This window comes from Anser brachyrhynchus (genome assembly GCF_964034855.1).
Source record: "Anser brachyrhynchus genome assembly, chromosome: 3".
Lineage (NCBI taxonomy): Eukaryota > Metazoa > Chordata > Aves > Anseriformes > Anatidae > Anser > Anser brachyrhynchus.
In genome coordinates, this window is record NC_137696.1 from 32,770,790 (window position 1) to 32,786,221 (window position 15,432).

A 15,432-nucleotide genomic window follows, 5' to 3' on the forward strand; every position below is an offset into this window, starting at 1 on the left:
GATTTCAAGAGACTGCTGGAGTAGGCAATACAAGCTGACTGTGGAAAATGGGGTGAATGTTCTGACCTTACTGCTTTGCCTATAAGACTGTATAAAAGAATTACACCAACATCTACTGACAATTTTTAAGTTGGTCAGAAAACAGTCAAAACACAGCCAAGGACCAAAAATTATAATGTGCAACATACATCTGTCTGGAAATAGCTTTTTTAAATTATTATTATTATTATTATTTTTTAATCAGGAGTATTTCTGAGACTATTTCTTCATAAGCAAAGCTGCTTGTCAGGAGGAGGTAAGAAGATCGATACAGAAAACAAACCATTAGCAATGATAAATTATTCCTTTTCTCTCAAGAGAAGCCTAGAGTCATTGATCTGTCATGGAATCCATGCAGACCTACTCCTCAAATGAACAAAAGGCTGAACAGTAGTGTCCTGATAGGTGGCCTGATAACACAGAAGATTAGTACAGGGCTGCTGGATGACCTCTGTACCAATGGTTCAATCCTGCCTTCATGAAAATCAGATCAGAACTTTCACCATCAATCTCAGCAGAAACATGAGACATTTTTATGTCAAGTAAAACCCAAACTAGGAACTGGAGCTATTAGGAAAAAGAACATAGAGAGAAAAAAACCAGAAAATATCATTGTGTCTGGGTTTGAATTCATGATTCACCTGTGTCTCAAATATTGCATGCATTTCTTACACTTTTTCATACAAAAAACAAACAAACAAACAAAACAAATCAAAAGAATATAGTTTAACGGAAAAAAAAAAAGCACAGAGAAAAAAGATGGTAAAAAGGGAAAGAGAAAGAAGGCTGATGGGAAGGAGGAAACGTCTTTTTTCTAAGGAGAAGCTGAAAGGACTCTTTAGTTTGCATTAGGAACTATAAAATGATGGAGAGCGTGGTGAAGATGAAAAATATGTATGTATTCATTACTTCTAACATTACAGGGACATGAAGACACACAATGAAAATAGTTGCCAAATATAAAACCAAGTGAAGGAAGTCCTGTTTTTTCTCACAACGTATTTCTCACAACCTCATTGCTGCAAGATATAGTAGATGGCAAAACCACAAAGCGAGTCTAAAAAAGATTATATGCCCTCATGGAGGATAAGTCCACTGGAAGGTTTTAAAAATGCTGATCTAGATGCAACATTGAGCTCACGAATTCTCTTGTCCAGAGGTCAGTAAGTGTACAATGGCAAAGAACAATATATACCTACCTTAACCCCTACACTCTTAAGCATTCATTGGAGCTCACTGCCGGGGTCTTAACTAGATGCATTTGGCTGTCGTGAACTGAATGCAGCTGATCTCAAGTCTTAGGAACTGTTGAGTGAAATGAGTCAGCAGTCACTCAGCAGCGGACAAGTTGTCTCCTTTTCAAACATCCACTCCTGCACCTGTCAATTCTATCTGAATAGTGATGACTTCAGAAACTGGAAAGACTGATTGACATATGGACTCTTTAGAATGGTCTGAGTGCACCCCAGTGTGGTAGGGAGATGCTCCCAATGATGTTTCCTCTGGGACCAAACTGAGAATTTCAAGCAGAAGGTTTATTCAGCCTATTGCTCTTTCCCAGTGACTATGTTCCTAACAGACCAGACATTCAAATGCACAGTGCCAGCACTTACCTAACGGATTCTGAATTGCCATTTTACTTTTCCAAAATCGTATAATACTATTTAGGAAAACTATTTTCCTTTTGGCTTTGCTTTACAGCTAGGAACAAAACCAGACAATGAAGCCAGCCATGGCTCCCCTCAGACTGCTCCTGAAATGCCTGAAGATGAGCACATCTGACTAACTCAGCTGTGCTGGAACTCCTGGCCAAGGAGATCTATTTATTATGGGGTGTGATTGTCAAGTTACTCATTTCGGTGGCTCCACTGCTGCAGTGCAGAAACCCTGGGTGGTCCATGAGACCATCGTGAGTGCTCTGCACCTGGGGCTGCAGAAAATATTAAGAAGTAAAATGTACACATGGCTGGCTTGGTGGACTGTGACCAGTTGGTCCAAAGTTGCGCAAACCACCAAGCTAGCTGTAATCCTTAAGGGGCCAGAGTCCATTCTCATGTATTCAGAGGGAGACCCATAATTATTTCAGCTGAAACCAGATCAGGCATCAGAGCTGGACAAGGGACAAAACATTAGGTTGTTTCATTTCATTCTGACCTCTTTTTATGGCAATAACTGCTAAAAGGAAAACAAATGTTCGTAGGGATCTGCTTTGTTCTGCCTTTACATGTGGAGCACACAAGGGGCCTTTTCATGCAGAAAAATGCATAAATCACTCCTCTAGTTTTACTTATGGGAATGTAGCATTTTCATATTAGAGAAATACAGCCAGTAACGAGATGCACAGACATTCAACTCAGAAGAGTAGGGATTTCAGGAAAAAAAAAAAAAAAAGAAAAAAGAGAGAGAGAGAGAGAGAGAGAGATTATTTAGATACTAGCCAAAATGAAGCAGGAACCTCATGAGGAAATGTGATTATAGGAATTATGCAGGGAAGGCATTTCACTTATATATAATGGGCCAGATTCTCAGCAGCTATAAATAGTTGGAACTTTACTCACTCACTTTCAGGGAGATATACTACAAGAAGTGAGTTCTGTGATCATCTTGGGATCATTTAATTGTAGGCTTCTTCTTTGCTGTTCTTTCTTTCCTTTTTTTTTTTTTTAATCTTATTAGTTTTACTGATCATGAAGATATATTAAACAGAAGAATAATTGTTTTGTTGTTGTTGTTTGTCTGTTTGTTTGTTTGTTTTAGGGCGATTTTCAGTTGGATCAGTGAGCCATCAGATGCACTAGATGATGTAAAACCACTAATGCTGATGCAGGGAGGTGGGTGGAACACCTACAAAGTGAGAGAAGGTAGAAGCAGCCAGCTAAGCTGATAATATAGTGACCTTTCAGTATTCACCACCTGAAGGCACAGCGTTGTAGATATATCTGTTTGAAAAAGAAAACTGGAACAGTGAAAGATCAAACCACATGATATAAAGTACAAAGGAACTTGATAATCTCACATTATTTTTGCATCATCCCAACTGAGAGAACTATGTGCTTGTTTCTGATCTCAGATTAGCTACATCAGACATTGTAGGATTGAAGTGAATGACACTTCAAATCTTCATGTATATTATTTTTAATTCAAACATTTTGAAAACATTTATTTTTATATTTATGGTTGATCAAAACTTGTAACTTATTTTTATAGAAGTTATTTGCGGTTATTTCAAACTGGAATTAGATATTTTTCAGAATTGGTTAATGAAATGCCAGTATATGAGAAATAACAATGTTTTTAGTAAGTTTACAATTATAGTTTTATTAAAAAATAAAATGTGACTGTATAATGAGAAATTATATATATATGAAGCTGTAGAAAAAAATGGCTTTTAAACCAGCTCTTGTTTCACTAAACAGTTGCTGCAAATGCTAGACTCATTAGAAATGGTTCTAGCTCCCCTAGTCAATGAGGCTAAACAAATGCTTATTTGTAGCAGCCTGCACTCACTGCAGTTGTTTCCCAGCACTCTCTTGTCTGCAGTTTGAAGCCTCTGACTGTTTCTTGTAAACCCTTTGGCTGCATTTGTAGCTCATCTAAACAGGATGGTCCAGATCTATGATAAGGATGTTTAGAAGCTACTGTGCTGCTAACAGTTAGCACTTGAAATGCAATCATGGCAATCTTAACAGGATTTAAATAAGTGTGTTAAAAAGTAATTTTACATCTTTTGTTCACAGAAATGTTGTTTTCCCTCATTAAGGCTCATACAGCACATTAGATTTTAAAATAAGAGAAACATAAAAAAAAAAAAGAAAAAATAAAAAAAAGGATGTCAGATTGGTCATGTGTAGGTAAAGTGTTTATAAGTGTGAAATTTTGATATGGATATTTTCACCACAGACACCGACTGGGAAAACTTTCCAGGAACACTTGTGCATACCCTTGCTCCAAAGCTGGACATCTAGGTCCTGCCTGTTCTACACCTTCTCACTACTTGATGTCAACTCTAAGCTGTGGTCTGCAATATTCTCAGATACTCCAGTCAAGACTCCTGAAATAACTACATCAGACAGTCATATTTTGCCTCTGCCAAAGACCTGAAGTGGTACTTTGATGACTTCCCTTAGGCAAACTTGTAACCCTTATTCCCTCACGTGGAAGAATCTATTCATTGCATCTATTCTGTAAACATTTTGACTGTTGCATCTGTTCAAGATGCAGTAAAACACCCCTGCTGAAAAACTTTTTGTAAATGGAGTGTACAGATATCCTCTGGAGAAGAGTACAGAGGGAGCTATCCAGACTTCACCAGAAGGTCCTGATAGAAACATAGGAAGGGTGTAGAGCTGCATTGACTCCCTTCTACACTATAGTTTATTTTGTTGTGTTGTGAAAAAGGCCAGTATAAAAAAACAGAGATGACATCCTTGCCCATGCCATTGGGCTTCTCAATCAGCTGCTTAGATACAGGCGCTATATATGCTCTATATATCAGCTATGTAGTCCCATAAATATTCTGAATTAAATAGTGTTTCTAAGACCTAACTTCATGTCCATACAAGTGCTATATGGAGCATGTGCTCAGGTGCCTTCAAATCCTATCTGTCCCCTAGACAGCGGGCTGTCTTTGGGGAATGCTGACTTTCTTTGTCTGTTCATTTTCTATCACATAATATTTCCAAAAGGCCTTGGAGGTAACTAGACCAATGTCCCTTGAGTATGTAGAGCAAACCCATGCTGTAAATTAAGCTATGCTTACTTATTTCTTAGAGGAGAATGGGACGTTACTTTCAGGAGTAAGGATATTAGTTTCACTTGAGAATATCAGCTAGTTGCTCATAAACCCTATCTTCTCCTGAAAATAAACCATGTAGATGGGCTATTTATCTGATCAGAAGCCCTGCCAGAAAACCACTTGTGAGATGGTGTAAACATACTCAGGGAGGCTATTGTGTAAGGAGAGGAAAGTGAGGAAAAGGTTCATGGTTTGGCCTTAATTTTGTTGGGAGTGGGACATATATGACTGCAATGAATTGACTAGAAAATATTGTTGCGTGAGCGAGCCCTAAAGTAAAACAAACACATTCCACATGCACAGGGGAGGAGAGGAAAGCATTGCTATACAAAGGATGGTTTGCATTCAGATTCAATCACTATTCTAACCAGGATGTGGCATCCCACCTCATAATGGCAGTCCTGAAGATTTAGAATAAGTTTAGCATCAAATAATACATCAAAGCTTTAATGCAAACCTGTATTTGATTCAAATTACTCATGCTGTGGTAGTTTAAACATGCATCCTTTTTTATATGGGCTTGATCAAAACTGGCAGGCAAAATACAAAGAGCAATGTCAATTAAACTCTATGGGTGGAGAGGAATGTATGAAATATAAACGAGAAGTAGCAGGATGTCAGAGATTCTATTGTCAGAGAGTCATCTATTGTTTGTAGTGGTTGATGTCTAGTTCATATGGACACTTTGTCAATGAAGTGATTCTATAATCAGATTCACACAGGAAATGCATCATTTTTCAGGTATCGTGTATCTGCTCTCCCTCAGGATAAAGCACTTTGGGAAAGCATAGTTTGAATATTGATGTATGTCACTTGCTGAAGCTAAATCTTAATATTTGAAGCCTTCTCCATTCCTAGGAAAGGAAAACCACTGCAAGTGCCACAGGCACATGCCACAGTGAGGCAAATACTGTGATTTTAATGCTATCTACAGGAATGTTGGCTCACCACAGTATTTCCAGGGCTCAGTTTGCCAAGAAGCTGTGATTTTTATTTTTATTTTTTAAATTTTTTTCATCTACCTGGTGGGATGTAAGAAAGTTGTCATCTGGAAAGCTGTTCATATGTGTTTTTAAATTATCTTTGAGCAAGTAATTAGGAAGCCACACACCCAGTGGGTTTGGAGCCAAGAACCTAGAGCCACAGTTGTAGCAGAGTTAAACTGTTGTTCTCCAACAGAGGTTGGGGGCCTCTGGCTTCTCTAGTGACACCTGCTCAGGCCTCCTATGCAATTAAAAATAGCATCCACCTCTCTTCCTGAATAAGGGAGAATGTGCTGCAGACTTTGATATATAGCAAATCTCTTTGCACAAATATATAGATTTATATGCATAGATATATGCATACACATGTGGTTTTCTACGAGGAAAGCAACCAACTGCTTTAATAAACTGCTTTCATTCTGAGATCATAATCACTCTTGCATGCATATGTGCACACACACAAAGAGATGGAGACAGCTAGATCTCTAAATAGAAACGTACACATTCTGGCTGTTTTTGGCTTTGCTTTTCTCTCCAAGCCTCCCAGGCAAATGGCAGCACAACTCTTGACTCTTTCCAAGTGAACCTCCAGAGGCTTGTTTTTTCCGAGTTCAGGCCTCTCTCAGGGAGCACACTGAGCTGAGCTACCTAAAAATCTGCCCTGCATCCTTTCTGGCGGCAGTGTTGGGTATGTGAACAAGATTGTGTTACCTTTTTGAGGCTGGCTGAAGAGTTATGTCATGTATTTAAGGGATATCAATAGTGCATGTGAAGTGTGCACACTCCTGAAAGCAAAAGGATTGCATTGTGACATGAAAAGTGATAGGAAGCACCAGCCTCAGGTTTCCCCAGCCCCAGTGAGCAGTTTAACAAGGCTTCATGATGCATGTCACCTCTCCTGCCATGCCCATAGGACATACTGCATGTCTTTATTCCTTGTGCATACTATACCGCCTCATCTGTAATTATAAATATATGTTTAGTGTCACTTCAAAGCCTTCTCTTGGCAGGGGTGTTCCCTTTTCAGGGATTTTGAATCTCTGACATTCCTTCTTCAGAAACTCTGGAGGAGGGTGTGATAGCCTCCTGCTGACAGTTACCTTTGTTCAAAGGGACTGCCGGAGAAAACCCATAGCAATGTAGGGGGAAAATTGACTTTTGTGTCTCCCATTGGACATGCATTGGCTTCTATAACAGGAGACCATTTTCTATGCTTGGCTGTTTTTTACCTGGAAGATATTTAATGATGGGTACAGATCATGGATTTGGAAGACATGAAAAGGTTAGCAGTAGTTTAGACTTTTCACCACATAAGTCTGCTGAACTAAACGCCTTCTGGCTGTGGTTGTTCATTGTATATATTTCATACAGGTCAGCTACAGAAGCTGGAACTTTGTTAACCAAGTAATTCTTTTTTAAAATTATTTTATTTTAGTGTGTATGTGTGTGTGTGTGTGTGTGTGTGTATGGCATTTTCCTGCAAACAGGCCAGTTTTTTATAAGTATCCATCTGTTGTTTTATTTTATTATTACATTACAGTACCATCTAGAGGTCCCAAATGGGATCAGGGTTCTGCACAGCAGGTGTAGCATATAGTTGTCTTCTGGGAGACAAAGCACATAACCTGAGTAGATGAGACAAAAGAAGGATTATTGTCCCTATTTTATATATTTCATAAATGTTCTCGATTTATAAATTTTGCATACCGTACAATGTATAGTCAGACAAGAAATCTGTCATTTTGGATGCGACTATGCTACTTTTAAAGATAGCCTGCTGTTCTATATGTATTCCACTAGGAATCCACCAGATTTCTGGACGTCCAGCAACCATCAAGAATTCTCAGACAAAAGGACTGTTGTGCAGATCAGCACATCGCAGACACATCCACTTACTTCCTTTGGACTGACTGAGAGGTATGGAAATAAAAGACAGAGCTGAGAAGTGAACAAGGTCTGCTGAGTGTTAATCACAAGGCTATCCTGCCTCTTTACTGTTCATTGGTCATAGTCACCCGAAAATGAGAAAAACATTGTCTGGCAAACTTTCATCTTCTTTGTAAGAGGCTCATATTTCTGAAAGACTTTTCATCATGTAGGATTTATGAAGATATTTCTGAGAGGGCAAGTTTCCAGACCTTTAGCCCTTGACCTAAGGAAAGCATTTTCATAGACTTCCTATGAAAATATCACAGTGTAATGTCACTGAAGACAGCAGTACTACAAACTTGAATTCATGGCAAATTTGGGCCATGATTGAGAATTACTATAGGGAGCTAGAATCCATAAGCAATTTGAAACATCTTTACTCAGACTGGTTATGCATTATCCTCCAGGAAAAAGGCAAGGCAGTAGTTGATCCTAATGGAGGTAAACTAATAAAATAAATTTTTACAAATGACCAGATCCTAGTTGCCTAATTTAGGCAGAACAGCACTTAACTACAGGCCACTTCTTCTCCACCAGGATGACCCAGTGCATCTAAATGATTCAAATAGACCAAATGTACAGTTAATAGGAGTCTCTGAATGACAATTCAGAAAGCTAGTGTGGTCATAGTGTGGGTGGTCATTTCCAAGAGCCAAACTTTGAAACATGCTAAATGCATGGGGGAAAATATCTTCCTGCTTCACGACATCAGATGCATTCATTTACTTGGGAAGCAGAATGTTTCGCTGAGGTTATAGGTAAAGATGGATGTCAGCACCAATAATAATAATAATAATAATAATAATAAAATAGATAAAAGGCTAGATCTTAACTTTAAGGTATGTGCAAAACATCCCAAGGATATTACCAAGTTGAGGAGGTGTGAGTCTACATCCCAGAATCTACCTCCAGTTTACCAAGCATCCATACCAATGACATATTCCCCCCTCCTGTTGAAGCTGGCTTGCTGCATAACTGGGGCTGCAAAAGTCACAAGGCAAGGAAGGACAGCAAGAGCAAGAGTGGTCCTGCAGTAAAGGCAGAACACTCACCTAGGAAGTACTCAGCCTTTGCTTGCCCTTTGCTCCTGTGTGTTCCTGTCCTTCTTGCCCTTTTTCTACTCTGCTGGCATACTCAGAGACTGACAGGGTGCTTTGATGCACAGCACAGAGGTGCTCTGAGGGTCTAGTGGTGCTGAAAAGTTGGCAACCTGGACTTTTTCTGGGACTTAAATACATCCATGACCTAGATTGTCAGGATCTAGTTCAAAGAATCTAGACTTGCATTTTTGAAGTAGTCAGAATAGCAGAAACATTTATACTGCAGTAGGATTTAGCTGTCCCAGGGTTAAATGTCTTAGGTTTCCTGAATCCCCTCTCAGCTCCATGTCACTGTCAGTAATGTTGTCACCTGATATCTCCATCCTGGATTTAGGTTGGCATTGAATTACAAAGCTCACCCCATTTCCTAGTGAAATGCTTCAATAACTAATGCATGATGTAACATAGGCATCAGCTCTACAGAGACTCATCCTCCCAGCTTTAATGAAGATACAAAACTGTTGTCCACACAATGAAGGAACAACATGAATTACTGAAAGGGAGACAATAAATATTTATCTCAGGCTGTACCCCTCTTCAGGCTGCAAAGGTGTGCAGGAGAAAACACCTCTTGGAGACATCAACTTCACATGGTCTTCTGGTCTTGTGGCAAGAGATGTTCAAGAATTTGCAGTCCAGCATCCTGCACATTCATCAGCTGAGACTACAAAATTTCTGAGATTTCACATTGGGACACTTTCTCTTACCTGCCTTTATTCTGCTGCCAGATCCAAGGTCTTACATACCCACCCTGCTGAACTGTGTCTTGACCAATAGACTGTATTCTTGTTGTTCGTTTTTGTTGTTTTGTTTTGTTTTGTTTTGTTTTGTTTTGGTTTGGTTTGGTTTGGTTTGGTTTGGTTTGGTTTGGTTGTGTGTGTGTGTGTGACCTGCTATAGTTTCAATGATTAATCTCTTTTCTACATATCTACCAAGAATGTCCAAGAGCTCTTACATGTATTTCATTAGCCCTTGTTGTCTCTGGATATTTCATCAGCCTTTGTTGTCTAGGATACTAAGTCAAATTTTGAGCATGAAGAGGAAATCTGTTCTTCCTGTTATTGTGTATCATGGAATTTGGCACCATTTGCTAACACTGACTACACTGGCATATATGTAAGGAATGTAGTATAGCTACATGACCACTCTTCCCTGTGGGCTAAAAGTATGTGGTGTGAGGAGGGTAGGGGGTGCCAGTGTGCAAAGCAAGAAAGAACAACAGATCCTCCATGCTGGACCTAATCCTGATCTCATAAAAATCTACATGAAGCTTGGACTAATTTTTTTGTTTAAACGTTGTTTTTTCTGTAAAAGGGACAGGGAACTCACCCCTGAGGTGAAATCTCAAAAGATGCTGACAGCTGCAATTTAAGCTTTGAGAAAGGAGTTACAAAGAAAATGACATGTTACAACTGATTTTTATAGGAAATGAGACTGATCCTGAAGAAAGCAATTGCTTAAAATTCCTACTGCCCAACACCACGGGTATGCATTTGGAGGTGTTTGTCTTTAATGAAAGAAGGATGGTGCTGGACACTTGTCACCATTGTAACTCCTGAGCTAAGGTCCCAAGACTTCTGGATAGCTGGGCTGCAGGGCACATAGCTCTGTTCAAATGGCTTGTAAGAGCAAACTCCAGTGGCTGGCTTCATGCCATCGTACCTGTCCCAGTGGAGGCTAAATACTGTGTTATAAGACTGACCTACATATCACTACAGAAGAGAAATGTTCCTGCTCAGTTTCTGCCAAGTGCTATAGAGCTCTGATTGGGCAGATGAATGATGGCAAATGCACTCCTAATAAAGCCAATGTCATTAAGTTAGAAAATGAGGCTGCTGTCATGTACAAGTGGTGGCAGAAGCATTTCTAGCTTAACAAGGTCTGACAAGACCCCCTCAACAAGCTCAAGTGAAATCAATGTCAACACCTAATCAGTTAAGCAGGTAATGGATTATTTTTTAAAAAATCAAACCATAGCTGCATTAGTTCATTTGGAAAGAAGGAACATGTGTCTTCTACAGATATCTGAAATATTTTAATGTTGTCACATTTACCAGGTTCAGGCAGAAGCCGCTTTGACCTGAACAGCTGAGATGTGTGCTCCAGCATAGTGGCAGAATGTAGGGCACGCCATGAATCCATGGACAAAGGAATTTGCAAGCATTATCAGTCACTGCCTGGGTTTACATAACAGGTCAGCTCAACTAAATATATATGAACAGCATCTGTTTCTGCTTTTAAGACCACAGTGTGCAATGTGAACCATCACTCACTGGATGGAAACTGGATGGTAGGATGAGAATCTGGCACTTCAATGAGCAAGAGAGAAAGTATTTGTGATCATGACTGGGAAGCTAGTGAAACAGGCTAAGAAGAGTGTGGACAAATGGCCAACCTTTAGGTTTCTTAGCCTCTTAAAAGTAATCTAGAGAAGCTAGAACCATAGCTATCAATCGGAGGTAGGGATTAGACAGTGATATAACTCTTCTGCATAGACGTGGTTACATTATTGGACTAGATTAAATCCCTTGCCAGTCAGTGTCTAATACAGGATACTGGGCTGGGTGGATGATATGTCTGATAAAGTGGGCCTATTCCTGTGTTCCTAAGAAAAAACCTGCCTGATAAAACAGCTCTGCGTGTCACTACCTAGCTAGCCTGGAGGTGCTGACTGTGTGGCAGTGATCTGCCTTGTGCTGCCACAAATTTCTCATTCTTCCATGTGCCAAGGCTGCCCCTATGTCTGTGGATTATTCCCCAGCACTCCCTGTCCCATCTATTTTGATGGGTTTAGGACTCACTTGCGGGACAGTTCTGGGCACCACAGTACAAAAAGGACATTAAACTGTTGGAGAGTGTCCAGAGGAGGGCGACGAAGATGGTGAAGGGCCTAGAGGGGAAGATATATGACGAGCGGCTGAGGTCACTGGGCCTGTTCAGCCTGGAGAAGAGGAGGCTGAGGGGGGACCTCATCGCAGTCTACAACTTCCTCGCGAGGGGGAGTGGAGAGGCAGGTGACCTATTCTTCGTAAACACCAGTGATAGGACCCACGGGAACGGTGTTAAGCTGAGGCAGGGGAAGTTTAGGCTGGGCATCAGGAAGAGGTTCTTCACCGAGAGGGTGGTTGCACACTGGAACAGGCTCCCCAGGGAAGTAGTCACTGCACCAAGCCTGTGTGAATTTAAGAAGCGATTGGACTGTGCACTTAGTCACATGGTCTGAACTTTTGGGTAGACCTGTGCGGTGCCAGGAGTTGGACTTGATGATCCTTATGGGTCCCTTCCAGCTCAGGATATTCTATGATTCTATGACTCTATGATTCTGTGACAGAGAAGCTGCATTTAAAATAATCTGGTTTACACGAGGAATCACTCCACTGAAGTTCAGGTGGCCAACAACCACAGAAAAGGAGGAGGTGAAATGGGAGCCAGGGCCCTTTCGTCTTGTGTTTGCTTCCTAGTGCTGCTCCCGAGAGGCAGGGGCACGCAGTGTGAGAGTGGGGTGCTGCGGGAGGCCCCCCTGCAGCTCCCGCTCCACTGTGACGCAGGGACACAGTGCTGTGCCCCACTGTCACCGCGTATTGCTGTGCCATAAGCGGTGGCCTTCACTAACAGACAAGGACAAGGGGAAGTTTTTCTCCTTTAGGATTAGTGATCAGCTCCCAGCCAGCTGCACCATTAGCTTATTAGGGCCTTTTTCCACAGTGCGGCCTCCCAGCGCCTGCCGTGTAACGCCGCCAGCAGGTGGCGCCGCGGGCCCAGGCTGAGGTGGCGGCGGCCCCGCAGGTGCCTGCCCGAAGCCCGCCCGCCTGGCGGGGCCGAGCCCGCTGTCGGTACCGGGGCCCCGCTCTCCGCCCGCCGCGTGAGGGCGAAGCCACGGTGCGGGTGTCCTAGGGCACCCCCGTGGCCGACTTCCCGAGCCGGGGCCGCCTCGGAGGAGGCTGAGGGAGCGGCCGTACCGGGAGAGGCGGCTGGAGGCGGGGGGGACACGCTGGATGCAGGGGCTGGAGCCAGCTGGGAAAACGGGGAGTGTGGAGGAATGGATTTAACCGTGACGTGTGGGGAACGGGAGGATTAGGGGAGGGTTTGCTTCGTGGGAGCAGGTGGGCGAAGTGACAAATATTTGCATTATGCCTTTTTTTTATGAATGCTCCTCACGCTGTTTTGTTTCACGTGCCTTGGAAGCAGTTGTAAGGGGAACAAAACAGGAAAAGGAGCACAGTGACACGGACAGGTGTCCTGCAGGAGACAATGCGAAAGCCGCCGAGCGATCAACGTGCTCCAGTCAGAATGAGGAAGCTAAGAATAGAATGAGTCACAGCTCACTGTTCCCAGACCTGCGACCAGAAGCTATGGACAGCAGCAAGCACCTGGGACCCCCGCCTTGAAAAGGCTAGCGTGAATCACCTGGGGCTGTCCTGCAAGAAAAGAGACTGGGGAGCACCTCCACAGCTGCAAGATTCAATCCTAAAATGGATTTAGACACTCATCCATACCACCCCTGTTGACATGCTTGGAGAAGTGGAGAATGGGGTCCAAAGTCCAGTGTTAGGTGGCGTGGGTCCCCTCACAGCACAGTGTGGAAGTTAGGCCAGCTACACAAACTGTGAACAGAAGAGACACTGAAAGGGGGACACTGACCAGTCTGGCCTGTAACCATGGCAAGGGAATTGCAATTTTTAATAGAAGCTGAAGAAGTGAAATTGTGTTTGGGTAGACTGGTAGCAAGAGAGTGAAGAAAGAACTGGTGTTAATAGAGAGCAGACTAGTTCTTGGTGCAAGTGAATTTTGTTGTAATATGTTGATCAGAGTTGAAGTCTCCTCTGCAATACCATTTGAACCCCCCAAAATGATTTGGTTTATTTTGCTCTGCATGCCTAGATTTCATAACCCCGGAGCTCCATCCAGATTCTGCCATCAACACTTCTCCCTTTTTTCTAGCCTGTGATTTCTGGTTACACCAGATGGAGTCAGACTTTGAAGTGAGGGGAGGGGTACTCTTCTCCTGATGAGTACTGAACTCCTCAGACTTCACACCTTATTTTTGGAGATGTCCAAAATGCCACGTTGACCACTTCATGCTTTTCAGATGGTGCTGGCTGTACTTCTGAAGTTAGTTCGTGTAGGCAGGAGAGAAACCGGTGAGTCTTGCTCTGCCCAGTCCTTGCTGTCTTTATGTTGTGTGACTAACCAGGGAACACTCCATTCATATCTTACCAACCCAGAACATTCTGTATAATTTTAGAGTGTTAAGGTGTTTTGTTTTTTTTTTTGAGCTTCCCTTTCTCAAGAATGTTGCCCACTTCTTGCGTGCAGGATGATGACTGTAGGGTTTCTCCCAGCCTGCTCTAAACTGGATACTAAATAAACACTTAATTTTGAGATAAGTACATTCAAGAGAGAAACCACTGATGTTGGTAGGAATGGCTGAGATACTTACCACAAAATAATAATAGTAATAATAATAAAATATATTGATCTCATTTGGGATTTGTTTCCTTACTTTCCCTGGGGAGTTGATCTTTTGGTTAGATAATTCTTTACTTTCAGATGGAAAATGATGGTTATTGTGATTTCCTCTTATATTTGACCACAGCAGGATTGTTCCACCTGTAGCTTGTCTTGCTGGCTGTATGTAACCTGCTGTGAATGTGTATACAGCTCAGAACTTGTTCTAGAAGCTCCAAGGGTCTTCTCCCTAATATGACATCAGTCATGTGAGGGGGAAATGCTGTGGTCCTCTAGGAAAGTTACCAGGAGTGGTCCCTGGCAAATCGATTCATTTAGCCAAGAGGCTACTCATTGCCTGAATCAAAGTTGCTCCAAGGGGGAAAAAAATAGTGACTAGGTGTGCAGTAAACGAATTATCCCACACAAGAACATTCCTTCACTGCCATCATCCTTCTTGACTGCTCCTTACACCTGAGGCTATAAACAGGTTCTTATTTTGTACCACATGCGATAATAAACTCATCACTTCAGGGAAACATTGGACCTATTTTGCATGTGCAAACTGATGGCAACAGGGCTGTCAAGAAAGAATCTTGACATGGAAAATTAATCATTCATTTTCCTATGTGATCACAAAACTAGATGATGAAAGAGAGGCACTAACCATATGTGGATTATATTAAATTATTTCATATTGCAATCTTACCTGGAAATTAATTTTAAATTCCTGAGAGCATGCACGAAGTTGGAAAGGTGCCTCAATGTCTCTGAAAAAACAGAACACCATATTTAATGATAGGATATCAAATCAAAAGAATATTGAGAGCAGTATTTGACATCTTCATTTCCAATCAGAAAGAGGAAATATGATATATATCACTGACAATTCCAAATGAATCTGGGCTTGGAAATATTGCTGAACTGAGAATGAAGTGAAGGAATCCAGATTAAAATGTGGTTAGAAATGAACAACTTGAGATTTGTTTGAGGAAAAACATACAACGTAAGGGTATCTATGAAAAAATACTTAATGGAAGTTAAAATAGGGAAACCTAGTGAAAGCCAGGGTGTGTATGCCCCTGTGCTACATTGCTAAGCCAGTCCAAGGTGTGATAACTGGTCTATATATTCGTTT

At 41.7% G+C, this 15,432-nt stretch overlaps 1 long non-coding RNA gene across 2 annotated transcripts; it reads left to right on the forward strand.

Moving 5' to 3' along the window:
* Positions 1-10,530: 10,530 nt before the first annotated feature.
* Positions 10,531-15,078, forward strand: LOC308192025. 2 transcript variants are annotated; one of them, XR_013948493.1, is made up of 2 exons: positions 10,531-12,632; positions 13,032-15,078. It is a non-coding gene; the product is annotated as an uncharacterized lncRNA (long non-coding RNA). The 2 variants fall into 2 exon arrangements; XR_013948494.1 differs by having other exon boundaries at positions 13,035-15,078.
* The last annotated feature ends 354 nt before the right edge of the window (positions 15,079-15,432 follow it).